This window comes from Numida meleagris, chromosome 9, assembly GCF_002078875.1.
Source record: "Numida meleagris isolate 19003 breed g44 Domestic line chromosome 9, NumMel1.0, whole genome shotgun sequence".
NCBI lineage: Eukaryota > Metazoa > Chordata > Aves > Galliformes > Numididae > Numida > Numida meleagris.
This window is the reverse complement of record NC_034417.1, coordinates 18,374,418-18,382,412: the sequence shown is the minus strand read 5'-3', so window position 1 is coordinate 18,382,412 and position 7,995 is coordinate 18,374,418. Positions and strand designations below refer to the sequence as shown.

Sequence of the window (7,995 nt, the reverse complement as noted above, 5' to 3'; positions counted from 1 at the left end):
GTCCCTGTTCATTGCAGGGGAGTTGGTCTAGATGGCCTATAAAGGTCCCTTCCATCTCTAAGGATTCTATGATTCTATGGGTGCTGGGACGGAGCATTCACTGCTGGAGCAACACTGCCAACAGGGCCCCGCATCACTCAGCACTGCTTAGAAGTTTATTACACCCCACGGCTGCCATAACTGACAGCAGGGCCTGCAGGTTTGGAAAGCTTTTCTATTTTCTTTCGCGTTTGTGTGCATGGGCTTTGCGCATGTTAGAGGGGGTCTCCATGCAGCTCAATCTGCCCTCTGTTCAGGATGGAGGTTCCCAATTACCCCGGTGTGAGACAAAGAGGTGTTAATGAGAGAAAGGCAGAGGCGCGATGGCAGCCAGCCCCGTGTGCTCCTCGTGAAGAACGCAGTGTTTGTGGGGAAGTGGTTGGACTGGTTTCTGTCACTGAAAAAGGCCCTAAGAAGAGCTGGAAATGTTTTTGTAGAGCAAATGTCAACAGTGCAGGACTCTCCCCTGTTGCTTTCAGCAGAGACCCGGAGCGAAGCCATACAGAGGCACGTAGGGCATAACTCAAAGCAGCCTATGAGAACCACACTCATATCAAGGAAACATCATTATCTGTGTTTTAACATCTTATCTCCAGTGTGATTTTCCCAAATAAACAGCAGTCTGGAAGCAGCCAGTGGATGGATGATCCATCCCATCTCCGGTAGCTCCATAGGAATGCCACTGCCTGGGGCTGGGAATGGGATGGGAGGGTTCCCCAGGGCTGTGCCGCACATGGGGCACCTCCTCCTGCCCAGCTCCAGGGAGCAGCCATCACTGCAGTGCAAGGGGAGAGCTCCACGTGAAGCCCATTAGCACTGGATGCTGCCGCAGCCAGCCATGGGCTGAGGCTCCTGTGTGCATTCCCAATAGGATAAGGCATCTCAGTTCATAAGGGAGAAATGGTGTGTGAGTAAGTGCTTGTGGAAATGTGGAGGAATTCGGGGAAAAACAGTATTTTTTCAGCATTCCTTTTTCTAAACTTCATGTTTCCCAACGAAGTATTGGACTCTTTGTCCACCCTGTTATCTCAGCCCACATAAAGCCTGGACCCTGGGTCGAGCAGCGATAGTTATTCAGCAAGGGCGGGCTCTTGGACACTCCACTGTGAAAGCAGACCAAGAAAAGTCTGGAGATCGATACATTTTTTCTCTATTTTTCACATGCTAAACCCGAAACAAACACGTTCCTGCAGTAACACTGACCTAACCCTGGCCCCAAGTCCCATCCTACTTCATCAGTGGCAAAGCTCCTTGCGATGACGACAGTGCTAATGACTAATTCTGATAATAATTAAATGTCAAGGAGAACTTTTCATCCCAAACGATACCAGAAGTACGGGCTAACATTTTGCAGATAGACGGAACAAAGTGTGTGGCAGTTCACCTGCGTGGAACGTTTCCTATTTTCACACTTGGCATGCAGAAAGCAATTGTCCCGTACTGGCCAGGAACTAACCCTTCCTTGAGCAAAATCCTTTTTAAAGAAAGAACTTCAAGAGTTAACAGTCCATCCAACCTGCGGCAAAGCTTCCACTAACACGAGCAGGGCTGAACGTCTCCCAGTCCTGTCCCCAGACCCTTGTAACTGCTCTGTGCTTGTTCAGCAAGATCCCCATCCAAACCCCGATCCAACATCCTCGTGTACTCATGGGCTGATCCTTCACGAAACCTGCAGAAGGAATTTGCATGAATATAGGTCACCCCATATATATTTGTATGTATTTGCTTGCTCTCTAGATGGAAAATTCAAATCAAGAAACGGGAAATGACTTATTTTGACCTCATCCACAGCACTGCACTTGCTCAGAACTGGAATCCGGACCCATACAGGTTTTTTGGTAATGGGGCAGAGAGCAAGGGAATTCCTCTGCGACTTTCCCAAACCAACACACTTCCTTAAAATAGCTGCACGGTTTGTTTCTTTGGCCTGAGGTGCACTGCATTATAATGGCATTGTCGGGAAGGTGCGTCTTTATGCGGCAACCTCTTAATCTCATGGAAGATCATTTCTCAAGAGCCACCACTCCCTGTCCCACTTTAAAGGTTCGTTTTCTTGTTTATTTGTTTTTGCAATCTCTGTCATTGTGTTCACCAGGCACGATAATGAATGCTTTGCTGGAAAGGTGTGATGGCTTTGTGCAAATCTGATGCAGAGGCAGCAGGATCGCTGCTGAAAGAACCTGAATAATTGGGATTTGGGGAGTTGTAAGGCAAGAAACAAACTGCTGGCCGGCTCTGGATCTCTGCAGGCTGCTCTAGCCAGCAAGAAGTGTAATACTGAAGCTCTAGCAATCTCTTTTTTAGCATATTGCAACAGTCGTGCAAAGCGCGCCGCACGTTTGCGCTGCATCGTAACTAGAAGAGCGCTGGGTCAGCACAATGCATTTTCTTTCTCATGACGACGCGCAGCTCAGAAGCCAAGATCCGACCCACTGTCCCCAGCTGTCTCACAAGGCTGTGAGTCCAGTCACCTCAGGTTCCCTGCCCAGTAAGTGGAGAGCTGTATGCATCTCCAGTGGGCACTGCCTAAGACCTTAATTACTACCTAAGATCTTAATTAATCTCTGGAGGTTTTCACCTGCATTCCTCCACTGCAGAGGAAGCCAAGAGCAACTTCAGGCACCCCATGCAAGGAGACGACTAAAGAACGTGGGACGGAGCCACAGAAGTGCAGAACGGAGGAATGAATTTTGTTTATGGCTCAGTTTGGACTTTTTCCCTGCAGTGAATGATCTTCTCTCCACTGAACTTTCAGTGGAAACTTTCATTGCTTCATGGCAGAACGCGGGGCTCTTTTGCAGCAGCTCCCAGAGCCTCTCAGGGTTTGTCCCTTTGAAATAGGGATGTTCCACATCGCAGCTTGAATCCTTCAGTCAGAGACATTAGGTGTACCAGGATGGTACAGAGAAGGAAAGCAGACAGAACTCCCTAGCACAGGGTCTAAACCACCACAGAATCCATTAGAAATAAGGCAAAGTAAACATTTAAAAACAAGTTTCCTGCAAAGCCCATGGGTGCCAGGTGCCTGTGACACCAGCAGGACACCAAGCACCATGCCCTGCTCCTTTCCTTTCGACCACATTCCCATCACAGAGCACTGATGGTTGGGTCAGCACCTGTCCTTGGCTGGGGTCTGCTCTTCATCCCATGGGATGGGCTCTGGACTTGATCTTTTTGCAGATTTATCCTGCAACAAGAGCCCTGGGCTTCCTCCTTCGTTCTGTGTTGGTGGTCCCTTGTAGCTTACAGTCATTGATAATGGTCTTTTTTTCCCATTTGTAAGGTGAAAACCCTTTGTCTCGGGGCTGGGAAAGGTAGCTAAACGAGGACTGGATGGGATCCACCCGTGCAGTGAGCTCACCTGATATGGGCTGGATTCCTTCTAGATGCCTTCCAGCTGCCTGGGTCCTGGGCAGATGGCAGATCTGGGGCTTTGCCATGGTCCCAGTGTTCCCTGGCCCCAGGATCTTTTGGGGGCTTCTGCAGGGCCCTCTGTGCCCTACCTGCGGGATGGCCGGTCGCCACGGTCAGAAGTTCCTCCTCACCGAACTGGTCCTCACATCTCCAACGAAAATACCCTTTTTATGTGCTAAACCCAACATCTCCTTCCAAGCATAACAAATTAAAGTGTATGAAAGTTCGAAAATACCTTAAATGCTAGGATAAGCAAAACTATAAAAAGCTTAACGCCACAAATCAGGGACTGTGCTGGAACGGGAGCCTGAAACACCCGGGACTGTCTGGGTGAGGGGATCACAGCTCCCTGGGGCTGCTGCTCCCCAGCACTAATTCACCATCTGGGAACAAGCTCCTGGATCTTTGCTGTTGCGTTTGTTGCGTTTGGTTTTTGTTGGGGGGTTTTCATGTTTCTCCCAACTCTCTCTTCCCAGAATGTATTTTAAAACAGTCCCCGCCGTGAAAATGTTCTTTGGGACTTCCAAAAAAGTTCATTACAGTGAACTCAGGTTGTTTGCTTCTGTGCTCCTCACCCAAGGTGCTTTTTTCTGGTGTGTTTGCTCAGAGCTGGTGCCAAAATGGTCTGCACAGTGCGCCGCTAAAAGTGCAGACTTCTGAATTCTAAGCTGCAGTTTGAAGAGCAATTTATGTTTGGGTGGAAAGCACATTTTCCCATGCAGAGAGGGACAAAAGAGCATCTTTACAAAACACTGAGTGTATTTGTGTGCGTGTGAGAGCGCGGCGCAGAACTGCTTCCTTGGCATTCCTGTTGGTATTCGTGGCACAGAGCTGCAAACCACGGCAGCCTGTCTTTCTGATGAACCTGGATTAGGAGAACAATGCTGCTTACGTCTTGTTTCACTTGCGGACAGCAGAGTCTTAGAGTCTTTCACACAACTGTGCCATGCTGCTCCCACTGAGATGTCCCAAACTCGTCACAGACATTGTCAAACACAAATCAGAGGAGAAGTCACTGCTGCCTCTGAAAGCCAAAACTGTACCAAATCCTCGAGAGCTGTACGTTGTACCCATGGCTGGTGCTGTAGTATGAGGAACCTTCTAAAACCACACTGCCTAAACTCAAAAATATGTTTACTGAATATTTCCTTCCTGAAACTTTGATCTAGAGAAAACAAAAATGATAAGCGAAAGGAGTGAAATGACCTGAGCATTAAAAAAGAATGGTTAATCAACTAAGAAAATACTAAAAGAGCCAGTCCTCTATCCCTCCCATATGCACCGTGTCCTTCCCTGCCGCAGAGAGCCCCACACAGCTCGGTGTACCCCTTTCCCTGCAGGCAGCCCTTCTCCTGTGCCAATGGATGGGGACATGCTCTGCAGCCACGTGTGTGCCACCACCCACAGAGGCCCTGCCCTCCCTGAGCCTCCCATGTGCCTTCTGCATGGTGATCTCATGGTCTCAAGCTTCTCCAGAGCCTCCAGCACTGGACATCTGGGGATGGCTTGGACCTGCAGAGGTTTTCTGCTCACCACAAAGGTGAGTCCTGAGCAGCACTATACACAGCACAGCTGTGTGGCACAAGCCCCAGCACTGCCTGTGCTTCACCAGCGCACAGTGGTGCACCAGTTGTATTACCTAGTGTAACGTATTTGTGGCTACAAATTGTTCTCCATATATTTGCCTTGTGAGCCCACTTTGCAAAGAAGGATTAATAGGTAAAATGTAGTGAAATAAGACAGAGAAATACTGCCCGGGTCTTGCAGATGGGAGATGCAAAAGAAGCACTGAGCAGTGAATTACAGAATCATAGAACCATTGGAGTAGGAAGGGCCCCATCTGGTCCCACTCCCCTGCGATGAACAGGGACACCCACAGCTCCACCAGGCGCTCAGAGCCCATCCAGCCTGACCTGGAATGTCCCCAGGGATGAGGCACCCACCACATCTCTGGGCAACGTGTGCCACTGCCTCATCACTCTTATTGCAAAAGCTTCCTTCTACCCAGTCTAGATCTCCCCTCTTCTAGCTTGAAACCATTTCCCCTTGTCCTATCACAACAGGCCCTGCTAAACAGTCTGTCCCCTTCCTTCTTACAGCCCCTTTAGGTACAGACAGCCGCTCTCAGGGAACCAGTGTCTGAGGGAGGCAGAGGCACCAGATCTTCTGTCCTCAAGTACTTCCATAGCTATCGTTTGGCTGCTGGAGCTGAGAACATAAAACTGGAACAATCGAGGAAGCAAAAAAAGAAAAAAAAAAAAAAACCCAAAGGGAAAATCAGAAGTAGGAATTTTAAACAGGAAAAGCATGGCGTCAGGACGGGCGGAAGATAACAGAGTGCTCTGCTGAACACACAAACAAACAAAAAATAACAGAGGCAAACTGGCAAAACATTCCTCTGGCTCTGCCTTAACCACTGCTCTGCTGCGCTCGCGGGTCCCGGCCGGCGCTGCGGTGCTGCTGCTGCTGCAGCTCCCGCCTGCAGATAAACCGGAGGGGAAGGGACCTCTCTGCAGAGAGGTGGCTCCGTAACAAAAGGGCAACGAGACAGAAATGTCAAGAGCAAGATGAGTCACAGTTCCCCTCTCGTTAGATGAGGATAATACCTCTGACCTCTCCGCAAAGTACTTTAAAACTTATGAGTAAGGAGTTGCAGCAAGAGGGCCCAGCGCTGCGCAGAGCAAGGTCTTCCCCTTAAGGCTGCGGCCCAACGCCGACAGCCATCGGCAGAGATGGGGACGGCCCCTGCTCCCAAGGGGACACGCAGTCCATCCCGGCTGCACCAATTGTTGGTCGCAGTGTTTCCCAGCCGCATTCTCAGGAGATGAAGAGGGGAGTGCTGTTTATACCACGCGCGATAACTAAACAGTGCCGGGGAATTATCTTATCTTCCCATCGGGATTCAAATGCAGAGGGTTCCTTTGCAAAGCCCAAACGAGCCCCCTGGAAGTTTTCCCAAACATTGTTTTACACATTATTTTATCCGCGGAAGTTGAAGTTCTCTCTTCAAAGAATGGGAAATGCATCTCCTTTTTCTCTTCCTATCTCTGTGAGAAATCATCCCAAGTGGAGAAAGCAGCGGAGAGCTGAGGTCCCTCTGCGGTATCACCATCCATCGCTGATGGCAAGGATGGGATGACAAAGGCTGAAATTCCACCGGCAGAACAAGAACCCCTCATCCACCCAGGTGGGCAGAGGGTCCACCCCAGAGGGCAGCCATCCCCTGCCCACAGTCACACAGAAATGGGGAGAAGAGGGAAGCAATGCTTTTGAAAGAGCCCAACCAATCCTCCAACAACGAACGCCACGGCAAACACCAGCACTGGGGGCCAGGTCTGGTGGCTCCTGGTGGCATCCCTTCCTCTTAGGAAAATGACACCAGCAACAGAAAAATTGCCGTTCCCACCGCCTCCTTGGGTCTTTTGGGGGGAGAAATTTTTCAGTGTGGCAACAATCTATCTGTGTGCATCCCCTGGGTGTCCTCTGGTTCTTACTGCCTTAGGCAGTCTGGTCATTCTCTGATGTCTCGGAAGGACTGAGAAATGTGGGGGAAAAAAAAAGAAAAGAATAAGAATAGAGACCTAAAATATAATGACCAAGAAACAGGAAAAGCCATTATATACAGTAATAAAAAGACTGCTTCCCCCATGTTCAAAACACGATCAGATTATCTTAGCAACCAGCACAGCAGAGCAGATTTTACCACAGGAATTGTATAACTATTCCTACAGAAACGGGAAGGGGAAAGCATTTATTCCTTTCTATATTTTATGACGTGAGAGCTGATAGGATTTGCTGAGGTCGAGGCTGCACAGACACAACTGCAGTGGGTTCCATGCCCGTTGCTCTTGCGTTGTGCTGCCTGTTTGCTGCAGGGAGAGGTGGGTTCCCACTGCTGCTGTTTGAGGGGCCTGACACAGCGTCCACAGTGCCTTCCTTGTGATGTTCCCAAGCGTTGGCTGCATGCTTTCTCAAGCAAACCACTGCAGTCTTGTCCAGAGCTGTGCTCTAAATTGGTTGTCCTTGCACTTCTGTGCAGTACTTTGGGCCTGGCTTAATAGAAAGCCCTTCAGGAGAAATTTACACACATTTTTTTAAAGCCCACAGAAAAGCCTCTCTTGCCATACAAAGAGCACACACAAATCCAACACCTCGACGAGTTCTTACACCCCACGGCCTGCCCAGTGCAAGGGGTTAAATGCCATTTGCAGCCATTCAGTGCAGTTCCGCAGCACTGCGATTTAATGGTAATTCCAGAGCGAGCATCTCGGAACAAGACAGACACTGGGAGAGCCACTCGCAGGAAGCTCTTCAGGCAAAACATTACATACGCTGTTAATTAGGGTCATTGACTCCTGCGGGATGATCCTTACTGCAGCAGCAATAGGGCTGCCCCTGCAGAGCCGGGTCCCCTCTGAGTCCATGGAGCACTTCTTCAGCTTTTTCTTGCTGGAGGGCCACGGGCAGCAGAGCTCTGACAGAGGCAGGCTTTGCCTGGGCTGTGGGAGCTGCTTGTTTGCCCTCTGCCCTACCTGGGCAGTG

The 7,995-nt window shown here is 49.7% G+C and overlaps 1 long non-coding RNA gene across 1 annotated transcript in view; it reads right to left on the bottom strand.

Annotated features, from left to right (window-relative positions):
• The window catches only part of LOC110403776, a 150,634-nt gene that overhangs the window by 19,729 nt on the left and 122,910 nt on the right, over window positions 1-7,995 (bottom strand). The gene's annotated exons all lie outside the window — the stretch shown is intronic.